Source organism: Brienomyrus brachyistius, unplaced genomic scaffold, assembly GCF_023856365.1.
Source record: "Brienomyrus brachyistius isolate T26 unplaced genomic scaffold, BBRACH_0.4 scaffold51, whole genome shotgun sequence".
In the NCBI taxonomy this organism is placed as follows: Eukaryota; Metazoa; Chordata; class Actinopteri; order Osteoglossiformes; family Mormyridae; genus Brienomyrus; species Brienomyrus brachyistius.
In genome coordinates, this window is record NW_026042326.1 from 770,197 (window position 1) to 784,273 (window position 14,077).

General features: G+C 38.3%; 1 protein-coding gene across 4 annotated transcripts in view; it reads right to left on the reverse strand.

Annotated features, from left to right (window-relative positions):
- The window catches only part of LOC125723767 (signal-induced proliferation-associated 1-like protein 1), a 168,155-nt gene extending 154,141 nt beyond the window's left edge, over positions 1–14,014 (reverse strand). For all 4 annotated transcript variants that reach the window (XM_049000498.1, XM_049000497.1, XM_049000499.1 and 1 more), the window contains exon 1: positions 13,727–14,014. The gene's annotated coding sequence lies outside the window, so the exon portion shown is untranslated. The remainder of the gene's footprint in view (positions 1–13,726) is intronic.
- Positions 14,015–14,077: the final 63 nt, after the last annotated feature.

Here is a 14,077-nt window from a genome sequence, read left to right on the forward strand (position 1 = left end):
CTGAATATCCATTATTAACCTAATAGAACATGTTTATTAACCTATGAAGCTAAATGAAAACAATTCTCTATAATAATTAATAAAAATCCAGCTTTTTTCAATAAAAAATACATTTTAAATGTACCATGTAAATGTCCATATGGTGAAACCACAAGAATCTTAAAAAATACTATGATACAAATTTTTGGTCATAGTGCCTGACACTACTATAACACATTATAGCCATTTTTATTATGCATTATGAATGCTTTATGCTATGGATGGGCCGATCCACATTTATTCAATTCTGATCCGATTCTGATATACAACTGCCAACACCAATACAGATTCTGATACAAGTGCTCTTTTTACTTAAATAATTTAAATACACTGCCTGACCAAAAACAAAAGTTTCCATTTGCATTTTGCATTGGACTACCTTTTGCTTTGATTATGGCATACCTGTCTCATCACATTGTTTCCACAAATTTATGCAACACTTAATTTCATCCATATTTGCATTCATTTCACACTGAGATCTTGTATTGACAAAGTGAATTGAATCACTCCATGAAGTCTTCTTCAGCACATCTCAGACTTTCAGTGGGGTTAAGGACAAGACTCTGTGGTGGCCAATTCATGTGTGAAAATGATTCCTCATGCTACTGAACCACTCTTTCACAATTCGAGCCTGATGAATCTTGGCATTATCACCCTAGAATATGCCCATGACATCAGGAAAAAAAAAAATCCATTCATGATGGATGGAGGGGTAACCTGGCCAGTCAGTAGATTCAGGTACTCAGCTGACTTGCTGCATAACACTGTTGAGCTGTAATAATGATCCAGTCATTGGCTTTTTAAGTATTTGCCAATTTAAATTCAAATGGTGACTTTTTTTTGGCCAGGCAGTGTATAATAAATATATATAATACATATTTATACTTTATATATTAATATTTGGGGGCGGCATGGTGGTGCAGTGGTTAGCACTGTTGCCTCACACCTCTGGGACCCGGGGTCGAGTCTCCGCCTGGGTCACATGTGTGTGGAATTTGCATGTTCTCCCCATGTCGTCGTGGGGTTTCCTCCAGGTACTCCGGTTTCCCCCCACAGTCCAAAAACATGCTGAGGCTAATTGGAGATGCTAAATTGCCCATAGGTGTGCATGTGCGAGTGAATGGTATGTGAGTGTGCCCTGCGATGGGCTGGCCCCCCATCCTGGGTTGTTCCCTGCCTCGTGCCCATTGCTTCCGGGATAGGCTCCGGACCCCCCGCGACCCAAAAGGATAAGCGGTTTGGAAGATGTATGGATATTAATATTTTTAACTAGTAAATACAGATGAAAAAATGTATGCCAAGAAAATTAGTTAGGCTACTAGAAACATACATAACGTACTGTTTTACCTCATGTTTTAAGCATTTTAAGTTAGCCCCATAAATATTCAGTTTTCCGGCTTTAATAACTTTTAATGGAAGTAAGGTAGTATGTGGTTTATTCCATTTATAACACAGCTAACGAACAAAAAATAATACAATGAACAGGGCATGGTTAATTTTTCAGAATACAAGAGTTTCAATTTGTATTTAATGATGTTCCAACATCTTCTTAAAAATATAGTCCCTATAAGAGCAGAAAGTCTGTACAGGCTACTCAGTGGAAGCAGCAAGTTCCTTAAGTTTTCACAGAAACTGTGAACAGACAGGTGCATGCGTTTTGAAAACCAAGGACAATTATGCAGATAAGAATAATGCTTATTTATAAGTAAAAAAAGTCACATACCATAAACATATTTGAAATGCTGAAATTATTGTGCATTAGTATAAAACTGTTATTAGGTTGCCAGAACTACCTGTGCAGTTATCCGAAAATGACACATGATATCTCTGGACCAATAAAAACAGTATTTACCAAAGCCATGGTATAATGCATTATAGATGACAACTTCAAGTAAAGTGTCACCAATATTCCTTCTAAGATTCAGGTGAGTCATGGATGGATAACAACCAACAGCAAGAGAAGACGTCCCTGAAGCCCAGTGGGAGAATACAGAACCAGAAGACAGCTTTTGTTCCACTTTCAGTGGCTACGAAAACACTGAAAACAGGGAATCCATCAGAGACAGGCAAAGCTAGGGGTGGGTGATATGGCCAAAATGTCATATCGCAAATTTTTTGGTTACAATCACGATCCCCAATATAGGAAGGCTAAGCCCTGCCAGCGCAGCCTCCCTGCAGGCCCTGCCATGCTCAGCACTTGGACAAAAAACATAGATCTATAATATAAGAAAAAACCATTAGTCAGTGAAATAGACTACAGTTTACAATTTTGCACAACAATGGGGTGCTAATTGGGTCCACTGTGCTGCTGCTCTTGTTCCAACACAACAGCTTCAAGGAGGCCCTTCCTGACAGCCTGAAAAATCTAAAGCCCATAACATACCGACACACATCACATGGCACTATGCTAGTAAAGACAATGAGTTACATAACCTTCTACTTACTGGGAGTTAATGCTATGACTCATCAAAAAATGAGCTATTTTGTTTGATAGTCGAGCCCAAATGATAGCTAACAAGCTACTTAATTATATTTTAATCACACCCAAATAAATGTGACCTTTACAGCACTTTTAAACAGTATTTATCTTTGAACCCAACATCCATATTTGGTTCTTACAACCCCAAATCAGAAAAAGTTGGAACTGTATGTAAAATGAAAATCAAACTGAAAACAGTACTTTGTTAAATTATCTTTGACCTGTATTACATTGGAAACAATACAACAGCACATTATTTAATGTGTTCCTCATGAATTTTATTGTTTTTCTCAAAATAAACACATATTCCAATTTTGGTTCTTGCAACACATTTCAAAAAAGTTGGGACAGGAGCAATTTAGGGCTAGTAATGAGGTGAATTGGTTAAATAACCATGTGATTTGAAGCAGGTGATGTCAACAAGTGATTGTAATTATGATTTGCTACAAAAGCAGCATCCGAGAAAGGTCTAGTCCTTTAGGAGCAAAGATGGGCCGAGGATCGGCAGTTTGCCAACAAATACATGGAAAATTATTGATGTTTGAAAACAATGTTCCTAAGAGAAAGATAGGAAGAAATTTGGATATTTCACCTTCAACAGTGCATAACATAATTAAAAGATTCAAGGAATCTGGAGGAATTTCAGTGTGTAAAGGACACAAAGGCACAAGCCTAAGCTGAACAACTGTGATCTCCGATCCTTCAGGCGGCACTGCATCAAGAATCGTCATTCATCTATAAGCGATATGACCACATGGGCTCAGGACTACTTTGGCAAACCTTTGTCAAGTACCACAATACGTAGTTACAAAATGCTGCCTTCAAGAAGACATCTTTTCCTGGGACACCCATGCATATTTCAACAAGACACTGCAAAACCACATTCTGCACACATTACAAAGTCCTGGCTGCGGAGGAAGAGGGTTTGGGTACTTGACTGGCCTGCCTGCAGTCCCAACCTGTCTCCAATAGAGAATGTGTGGCGCATTTTGAAGCGCAAAATGCGACAACGCAGACCCCGTACTGTTGCCCACCTTAAGACATGTTTGGGGCAAAATTACACCTGAAACACTTCATCACTTGGTGTCTTCGGTCCCTAAATATCTTAAGTGTTGTGAAAAGGAATGGAAACATTACAAAGTGGTAAATGCTTTACTGTCCCAACTTTTTTTTAAATGTGTTGCAAGAACCAAAATTGAAATACGTGTTTATTTTGAGGAAAAACAATAAAATTCATGAGGAACACATTAAATAATGTGCTGTTGTATTGTTTTCAATGTAATACAGGTCAAAGATAATTTAACAAAGTACTGTTTTCAGTTTGATTTTCATTTTACATACCGTCCCAACTTTTCCTGATTTGGGGTTGTAGATCAACAAAATATACATTTTCTAATGAAGTTAAATCTGAATTTACATTTATTTTAGAAATCACGAAAGGCACATAAGATTGTATAAAAATGACATGCGTGAGTGTAATAAAGTTAAAAAATAAGAGAACTTTTCTTAAGAGACACTGTGGGTGGGCCAACAATATTTTATTCCTAGCACAAGTGGCAATTGTTGGCAACTAAAACAGGAGCATTTTAATTGCTTTCTGTAAACACTGAACTGCCACAGCGCCACACTCCATTGAATAACCACATAATCGAGTTGTACAGTATTTTCACCCTCTTAAATCAAACCGAAAAATGGAATGAGATTTGAGTCTGACTCCTTACCCATCATACCTGAAGCACTACTGACTTCATAGCTTGTATGCCTGGGCCAAACGTAGGCGTCTCAACAGTAAACCTAACGCCTACCTCTAACTTCACAGATATAGCCACTGAGTCACAGACTAATGCAGGCAAGATAATTACTCTGCCAAGGAATACTCACACACGTACTGCCTTGCAGGAGACAAAGCAGGAGTGCACAGAAGTGCAGTTGCTGAACTGAGACTTAAATGGTAGCATTTTAAAAGGATGACACCAGTTATAACATTAGTAGATCCACTCAAAAGTACTCAAAGACAAATAATACAGGCAAGGCTGCAACCATCTGTTATGAGTAGGATGATTGATCTAACCAGACTCATTTGGACAGAAGCGATTCAGTAGAATTTCTGTCAAATTGCATTTGTCTTCTAATAAACTGAATATCCAAACACATATGCCCCATTTGATCCATTAAATGTTGTTATTTTCCAAAGGACTATTTTAGGATCCTCAGTGTCTAGTCTATACCCCGACTCTCCTTTACACATTATTCATAGCTAAATTTTAAAATCACAGACTTCATCATAATCATTGACGAGTCAATTTCAAACATGCTGTGGGTTAAGAATTCATATGTGGATTAATTTTTTAACCAAGGATCAATTTCTTTTCTGACTACATTTCTATTCACTTCCCTTACATAAGGAATTAGAATCCAAGCACTTTCCATCATTCATGAACTTAACAGTTACTCATTTGGGTTCTGCTCTAATCAAAGAACTGCATTTTCTAACAATAGCCAGTTACCCTGTTAATGCAGACTAAATACTCTATTTTAGTAGATTTGAGTGCCATCTTGGAAACACTCCAACAATTTTAATTATCCTAAAAAGGGGGGGGGGGTTTCTAGCTCAATTTTAAACACAGCTTGAGTACTTTTAATCAGTATTTTAATTGATATGTAATGTGTTGCCCCCCCCCCCCCCCCCCATCCTGGGTTATTCCTGACTTGCATCCATTGCTTTCAGAATACGCTCCAGACCCTCACAATCAGTGAATGAATGAATGAATGAATGATCAAATTAATTAATTCATTGATTGACTGATTGATAGATTGATGGGCGGCATGGTGGTGCAGTGGTTAGCACTGTTGCCTCACACCTCTGGGACCCGGGTTCGAGTCTCCGCCTGTCTTCACGTGTGTGGAGTTTGCATGTTCTCCTCCTGTTGTCGTGGGGTTTCCTCCGGTTTCCCCCCACAGTCCAAAAACATGCTGAGGCTAACTGGAGTTACTAAATTGCCCGTAGGTGTGCATGTGTGAGTGAATGGTGTGTGAGTGTGCCCTGCGATGGGCTGGCCCCCCATCCTGGGTTGTTCCCTGCCTCGTGCCCATTGCTTCCGGGATAGGCTCCGGACCCCCCGCGACCCAGTAGGATAAGCGGTTTGCAAAATGGATGGATGGATAGATTGATAGATTGAGTGATGGATGGATGGATGGATGGATGGATAAGAGGTAAGGAGCATGTGCTGGTACAGCGCGTTGCTGCACCCACCACATGACGAACTACCAGGATGGATGGATGAATTTTAATTCATAGGGGAGACCGTGATCAATTATAGGCTTGGGTCCAATTTGATTTTTAGAGCTTTCCTGTAAAATAAAAGGACAACGGTTTAGTGTAAGCAAGAAAGGGCCAGCAGATACATTAAAACTGAAAGAAGCACCATCAAAATTAAATCACCCTTTGCTCAGATAAATATGTATGGGTGCAAAACTGCTCCAGTATAAAATTCCTACATAATATTCACATGCAAATTCTATCACTAATACTAAAATCTGTCACATTTGATCAATAAACCTTTGACAGCCACAACTAAAAAAAAGCTTGTTATATCCATTTCAGGAATATAGTTAATGGTATATCATTCTTGTCTTACAAGTACACAGAGAAAAGATCCATACAGAAATCATCCTTCACTCATCTGAAGAACTTCATTACAGCATTTCTGACAATGTGTCATGTAAGGCATTCTGTCATGTCATCTGAATGAATCAGCACAACAGTAGTCTTTGATCCTCCTCATACAGCAGTATGCCAGGTCTGGGCAGTTGTTTTCTGTGGGGGGCCAAAACTGACCCTCATCATGGCAACAGAGGCCATTTTTTATGTTTACTTTAATGTGTTAGGAAAGCTGCTATAGCAGACCTGCGAGGCATTAATATTTTATAATAAATATATAGTAAGAAAGTTTTGCAGAGAAAAATCTGTTCTCTTCATACATTTAAAAATATCTTCATACATTTAAGAAGAAAAGTAAAATTAGCAAGATATGGCCAGTATGCCGGTTTTTGCCCAGATCTCTGTAAGTAGGCAATCTCTGACAAGCAGTTTAACCCTTTTCAAACATGGGCTGAAGGAAACAGAAAAGCTGTCTTTTGGAATTGCGAAAATTACCCCACCCTCCACTGGACCAAACCAATTAGAAGCCATACTGGTTATGCTCATCCAAAGAACCCAGTTCTATGACCCTGAGGATAATCTCTGTCCTGTTCTTTTGTGGTCTACTGCACAATGCGGACCTTTGCTTTCAATGGTTGTTTGGTGATTTAACAAAAGGTTTTTTGATAACCAAATAAGGCAAAATAGCCCCTGCCAGCTTGATTTGAAACAGGTATCTTGCTGTTTCCAATGAGAAGGGGGTAGATCAGCAGTTGGAAGCTTATTAATCACGTAACAAGTCTCAGATGTGGTGCGAAACTGATAGTGATATATTTAGGACATGATCTGGATAAGAGCAAACCGCTCAGCCCACTTGTTTCCTGGGATATTTAATACCCAAATGTTGAAATTATACATCCATCCATCCATTCATCCATCCATCCATCCATCCAGCTGCTGTTCCTGGTCAGGGATACAGAGAGGCATGGACCCCATCCCAATCAATGCATGGTGAAAACCTGACTGGCTATGCCCTGGACTGGATGTATGTCCATCACAAGGGGCGATACACACACTATGGGCAATGTCAGGAAGTGTAAATGTATGTCTTTGGCCTGCAGGGAACCCGTATGACACGGGAGAACACACAAACTCCACACAAGCAGATTGGCGGGAGGATTCTGACTCCCAGTCCTGGAGGTGTGAGGCAATGGCACTACCAGCTGAATCACTAAGCCATGCAGAAATTATGCCTGTACAAAATTACCCATCACTGATCTGAATGAAGAACTCTGCCTCTGTGACGCAAACCCCCTAGCAACCTTTAACCATTTTCTTTGTTCTGATATAAAATGTTCCTACTGGTTTCTATTTTTAGTTGCATTTTCATTCCAGTGCTCACAATAAAAGTGTTTGGAAAACAGTCAATAATGCAAAAAAGGAAGTATGGCTTTTATACCTACAGAGTTGTTTGGTTTTCAGACCAAGATAATTAGCTTACTTGATAAATAGATACATAAACAAGACATCTTGGAATGCAATTGTATTGCATACTACTGTCAAATAAAAGATCCATTTAAGCATAACATACTACCAGTATATCGCAGATATTTAATATCCTTCTAAGATTTGGGACAGTACGAAATATAAGCCAGAAAGAAAACAGGATAAAATGGACAATATGTTAAAGCTGGGAAAATATGTCGTAATGCTTTATATTAAGTGCACCTTCATAATGCATTCATTATGCATTCAGTGCACCTTCATAATGCATTCATAGAACATTCATAAACAGCATGCAAGTACACCTTAACATCCTAACATCCCTTGACAGCTTTAACATATATTAATAACAAACATTATATGATTATACAATTATAATGCTTGTTATTAATCTATATTACAGCTGTTAAGGGATGTTAGGATGTTAAGGTATACATACATGATGTTTATGAATGCTTTATGAATACTTAATGAATACATTATGAAGGCGCACTGAACGTTTTATGAATGCAATATACAGTAAAAGCATTATGAAGGTGCAGTTAATATAAAGCATTATCAAATATGTTTACAATGCATTTCCTAAATTTCAACTTTTAAAAATCGCTTAAATACTGAAAAGTTTAAAAGCAATAGTTTCTGTTTTAACATCAAAGCAATACTGCACATTCAAAGTAATTTTTAAGTAATAAATCAAACAAGGAACGAAACCAGCCACCTTCCGATTTTAACCGTATTTGATATTCTCAGCAGATCCCAGCAACTTCATCCTAATGGTCCGATGCAGATTATAAACCAAACTTACTAAGTTTCCAACAAACACCCCACTACAGTAACATTTAACACATCTGGAAACTTTTTATTCACAAAATAAGTACTCTATGTACTGAAAATATATACGCTAAGTTTCAATATAGAAAAATATCCATCTGCTTCCAAATAACAGAAATACTACAATTTTAGACCAATCACTTCAACTCATTCAAAGCTATCAAACAGATGGAAAAAAATAATATCAGATTTACTTATAATTGATAATACTTACAGATTTATGCAAATAAATCAAAAGTTATGGCAACCCTACACTGGTTAAGTGGTACATTAGATGAAAGGAAAAGCTCAGAATTCACTTACCCACGCTAATGCAATCTTATCAAAACAGTTAAACATTCTTAGTGGGTATGATTATTCACTATGGTTCCACAAACAATACAAAAAACTTTTACACTGAAAAAAATGCAGGCTCAATATTAACTTCTCTTTAAAACGCTGCATTTAAAACTAAAATGATACCCTAACTTATAATACTTAGAATGGAAAGGCATCATTTTTCAGCTACTGGTGTTTAAAATTTTCATGCATTTTGCTTAAATATATCAACAAGTAGAACCATCTAAGATCTGTATCAAAATTCTTACAAAGTTAAATGCAGATCATAACGCAAATTTTTGGAATACTAAAAGAAATTTATATTCAATAACCATTGATCAAGTTAATGTTCATCGTTCATCATTCTGCCCACAGTAAGTAAGCCATTGTATCACACACAATCTTACATGTCCAGTTTTATCTGCTAAAATGCTAGTGAGACTCCACAGGTGTTTTATCACCATACACACACTTATTGGTAGAAGAAAGTAATCTGTATTTCAAGTGAAATTAAATTACATTTATTCAGCTTTAGTGTCATTGTGCCGAATACAGGTACAGAGCCAATGAAATGCAATTAGCATCTAACCAGGGACAAATAAATACAAATACAATAAATGTAATTAATAATACACAAATTATACATAAATTGCTCAAACGTAAGAAACATTAGTGAGGCATGTTTCTGTAACAGTGAGCCCTATTTTGTAATATTTGTATTGGTTCTGTACTACCAATGTTCACACAAAATCATTAGCCTGCATTTTACTCAAAGTGGTACTGAAAAGCAGCAATACAAAGGCAGCTTTTTCCTGGGAATAGACAGGAAATTATCTGGTAATGAACAAACAGACATTACATTTCTGTGTGACATTTGTGTGTTAGTAGCTCAAAGATTCATGATCATGTTAACGCAAATTGTCCAGCTCATGTGTCATTCCCGCTTCATTCTGGCATACCTGTAGAATACCATGTCATTCCACTGCTGAAAAGCCCTTGTTAATCCTTCAGCCGTCAATCACCAGCTTCTGACTTTTTTTCCCTCCATTTTCAGCTCTGCTCCTTCCTTCCATTTTTTATACGTGTTGCACAACATGTGCATTTCCTCCCACACGCTCACTCTCAGTGAGCTACTTAATACTGATACGGCCCTGCTGCCAAATCGCTGCAATCTTGGCACCTATGGATGGTGGGCTGGCGAGATGTTCGCTTGCAAATGACATACAGCTCTACTGAAAGACAAAACACATCCATGATGGTATCTCTGTCATGTGTAGCTCAGGAGGTTAGGGGACAAGATATGTGGATTCAAATCTGTGGCCAGCAGAGTAGTTATATCATCGTCAGGCCATTAAGCAAGGCCCTTAACCCCAGTCTGCTCCAGGGGTTCTGAATACTGCCTGACTCCAAAACTTGCTCTCCTACTTTACATATATAGAGGTGGATGGTTCTGTTTCAGAAAACACAATTCCACACAAAAATTTCGTAAAGACTCAGAATAACAGAGCACTCAGCTGGTTGGTTGAAGCAAAATCTTGATCTGGGTTTGTACTTTTTGGACTTGAACTATCCACCTCGATGCATCGTAATTAATCAGTTATTAAGGTGGCGATCCTCCTTAAAGACTCCTACTTCTCATTGCCCCATATCACTCTCATGTGCGGCAGGTAGACAGAAATTTACAAAACATAAGATGATAAGGAAAGGCTTAAAATATTCATAAAGGAAGCACTAACTGATTATGTTTGTGCTACAGTGATGATATTTGTATTACAATGCTTCTGGGAAACTCACCCCTGTTTTGTAGAGCAGAATACTCTCTCATGGTTAAGATAATCTTTGTGCTACAATGCTTTTGGGAAACACCTCTCTTTTGTAGCAAAAAAAAGTTGTTCTATTTGCTAGCTGCAGTAGCAAATGGTGAAGACTCTGACTCTGAAGTAGATAAGTAGCTAGCTAAGTGTAAAGTAATGCTAGCCTTTGAAATATATAATATATTGCTCAAAAAGCACTGTATGTATCAGCCAATATTCTTTAAAAATCAAGATACTGACATTGTTCCAATGTGTTAGTCATGGAAAATATTGCCATCCAAAATTGTAACTTTATCAATATCCAAAGTTAGCAAAACACAGCTACTGAAAAAAATGGACATAATTGCATTGGCCAGTTCCCATAATGGAGGAAGAGGGATTTTGTCAGCTTATTCATCACTTAGAAGAGGTCTAAACGTACTGGCCCATGACATGTTTATAATGAATTATTAAATCTGGCCAGCAAATCAATCTTTCACTTTCCACAGAATAAAAATGCTGTAATGTCTTCCCGCTAATTTGCGCTGCCCCCCCGTCAAGTAACACCTCGGTTATTCATTTATGCGTTTGCTTTTTTTTTTTTTACAGTAGGCAACCTTTTGACAATTTACAGTTGCTTGTTTGCCCTGTTTAATAATAATAACAAAAAATTATAAGTTTTCATTGTAATATTTGAAAGTTTTTTTCAATGAAGTTTAAAAAGGCTTGTGTTTATCAAAATAATAGAACAATCAATTAATTGAATAGAATCATGACAGTAATTAAATATTTCAGAATCATTCCCTCATTAATCATAATCGAATTGGCTTGGGGCCAACGATTTACACCCCTAACATACAAGCATACACACGCCTGAGACTGTGTCTCTCATGGCTGAAGAGCAAGATGGGGTAATCAAGAACTACCCAATTACCCCACAGGGATTAATAAAGTGCCTCTCTTCTCTTCTTTAGTGTAGTTCCCTCTTTATGACTTTCAGATCTTTCACTCCATAAACTGTAAAGTAATCTCCTTTGATTCACAGTGGACGCCATAACATGAAACAAGCACCTTACCTCTGAACAGCAATGGCACTTATATTTCAATAGTAAACAAATCACTGACCAAAGGCGAACCAGCTAGGATCTAATGGACACTTCATATCAGTATCTTAACCACTTCATCCATTCCAGAATCCGAGGACAATCTTCTGAAATGAAATCTTCATACCAGACTAAATATCAACATCTTCCTCACTGCAGCACTTCTCAGACTAACAGAAAGTACTGGAATGTGAATGAGTACTGTCACTTCTCTACTTACCATTCATTTCACACAGCTGTGCTACTAAAAAAAAGTCACATGTGGTCACAATGAGTTTTAAACACTAAAGACTAAATGATGCAAGAAGACAGACACTTGCAACTTTGAAAAATAAGCAACAAATTGCTTTAAGACGCTATGAGCGCCTTCAGTATTTTGAAATGCAAAGTTAAAACACAAGGAAATTGCTTCCCCTGGGTGCATTTCCAGAAAGCTGAAATGCCCATATACAACAAATGAGCTTGATATACGACTTAACAAATTTATTCTTCAGACCCATTCACAAGGTTAAAGCCCGGGATACCGCCACATATCTCCATCAGCCTTTACCTACTTCATTCTTTCTCTCCTTTTGCCCTAAAGACACTTAGTTATTGGTTATTTTAAGTAATACACTTTTCTCCCCAATGTACTCACAAGCATGCTACCTACATACCTGTGTTATGTAAACATACCTTCTTGCACACATGCATTGCCAAGGCCAACATGGACATGCTACCACATGCCTGTTACCACAAGCCAGGTGAACATGCTACCCTAAAACCAACAATACCGCTGTCCATTTAATATGCCACCCACATGCCTGTATTACCGGGCATAATGCAAATATACCACCCACATGCCGCCTTTGCCTCTCGCGCATCCCCTGCTCAGTGGAGGCCAATAACAGAAGCAGACCAAACAGGCACTTAGGAAGGAACTGGCAGCAAATCGTACACGTTAACCGAGGAACTTCATTTGACAGCACTGTGTGGACAGATGACTGCATGTCAGATGACAAGAAAACGTGTAAAAAAAAAAATAGATCCTTTGCGTTGCGATTGTTCTCCTAAATTTATCAGTTCACAAAATGGTGCTCAAATAAAATAATATGCAATACTGTGATACAGCTACTTGTGAAAGAAAACAGTGGGCTGGTTACACAAACCTTTTTGACACAGACAAAAACTATAGTCAATTAAATCTGACTGTCGTATGGAATAATAATAATAATAATAATATTAATAATAATTGTACCTAATACACACTGACGAACATTTCGATCTCGGCTCTTGAGAGTGTGGCAGCCCACGCACGCAGTACGCGAACTGACCACAACCTTTATTTGGATTATCCAAGCTGGATAATAAAAAAATTACGAAAACATCAGAGCATATCAATTTGTGTCCTTGTGTTAGAATTAATAAGTACGACGCCAGATGTTTTCCCTCATCTGCATGAGAGGGACGTGAGACAGGCAGGCGTCACAGAAATCGTTAACTCGCCATCTCCCCTTGAATCACGGCATTGAGAAGCTGCGCACACATCAGCCGCTCAGTCACATCTATGTGCCTTCATCAAAGATCCGTGGTAAATACCCGCACCTTTACTCCACCTGTGCAATTCAGTGGCGCTTCTGTGAACTCCTAAATCTTATCATCTGTTAATTATTTAAAACATTAAGATAATCAATAAATATATAGTATCTATGTTGCATCTACCCCACGGCAAACAACGCAAAAATTGCATCGCTTTCCAGCGATATGCACTGATAACACGTCTTCCACCGCAGCACCAGGATCTTTAATGATCGTTTACGTTTGACTAGCTTGCAACGTGAAATTGAATATAACTGTCAACCTAATCAGTACAGGTTCACAGGTATCAAAGATTTAATTACGATTTTATGATCTCGCAAAGGGACTACTCGGCAAACGCAGCATCAACCATCACGCTGTCAAAAAAAGAAAAAAAAACAACTGTGCATCAATCACTCTACTCGCAGTTCCAACCATGTCTTTAACACTCATTCACACTTACCTCTTTATTCAGGCAGTTCACATCAACATATCGGTACCTAGATTACACGACGCGTACCAAGCCAGGCATCCAGAGCGTAGTGGGGAACATGAGCACAGTTCTGCGTATCTGCGATTTCCTCACTCTCTCATAGAGAAATAACGGGTTTTCTCTTCTCCGGTAACGGTGCGCTTCATCCTGTACTGCATCGCCTTTGCATTTGTTGGAATTTGGAAGTTCCTACCAAAGTTGCAACTCCGCCTATCTATGCAGATGCAGGAGGCATGAAGTCACTGCGGTTCATCCCCCCACCCTCGCCGGTACGACTATCGCGAGACCGGTAGAACAAACCGTATAACATTCATAAGAGCG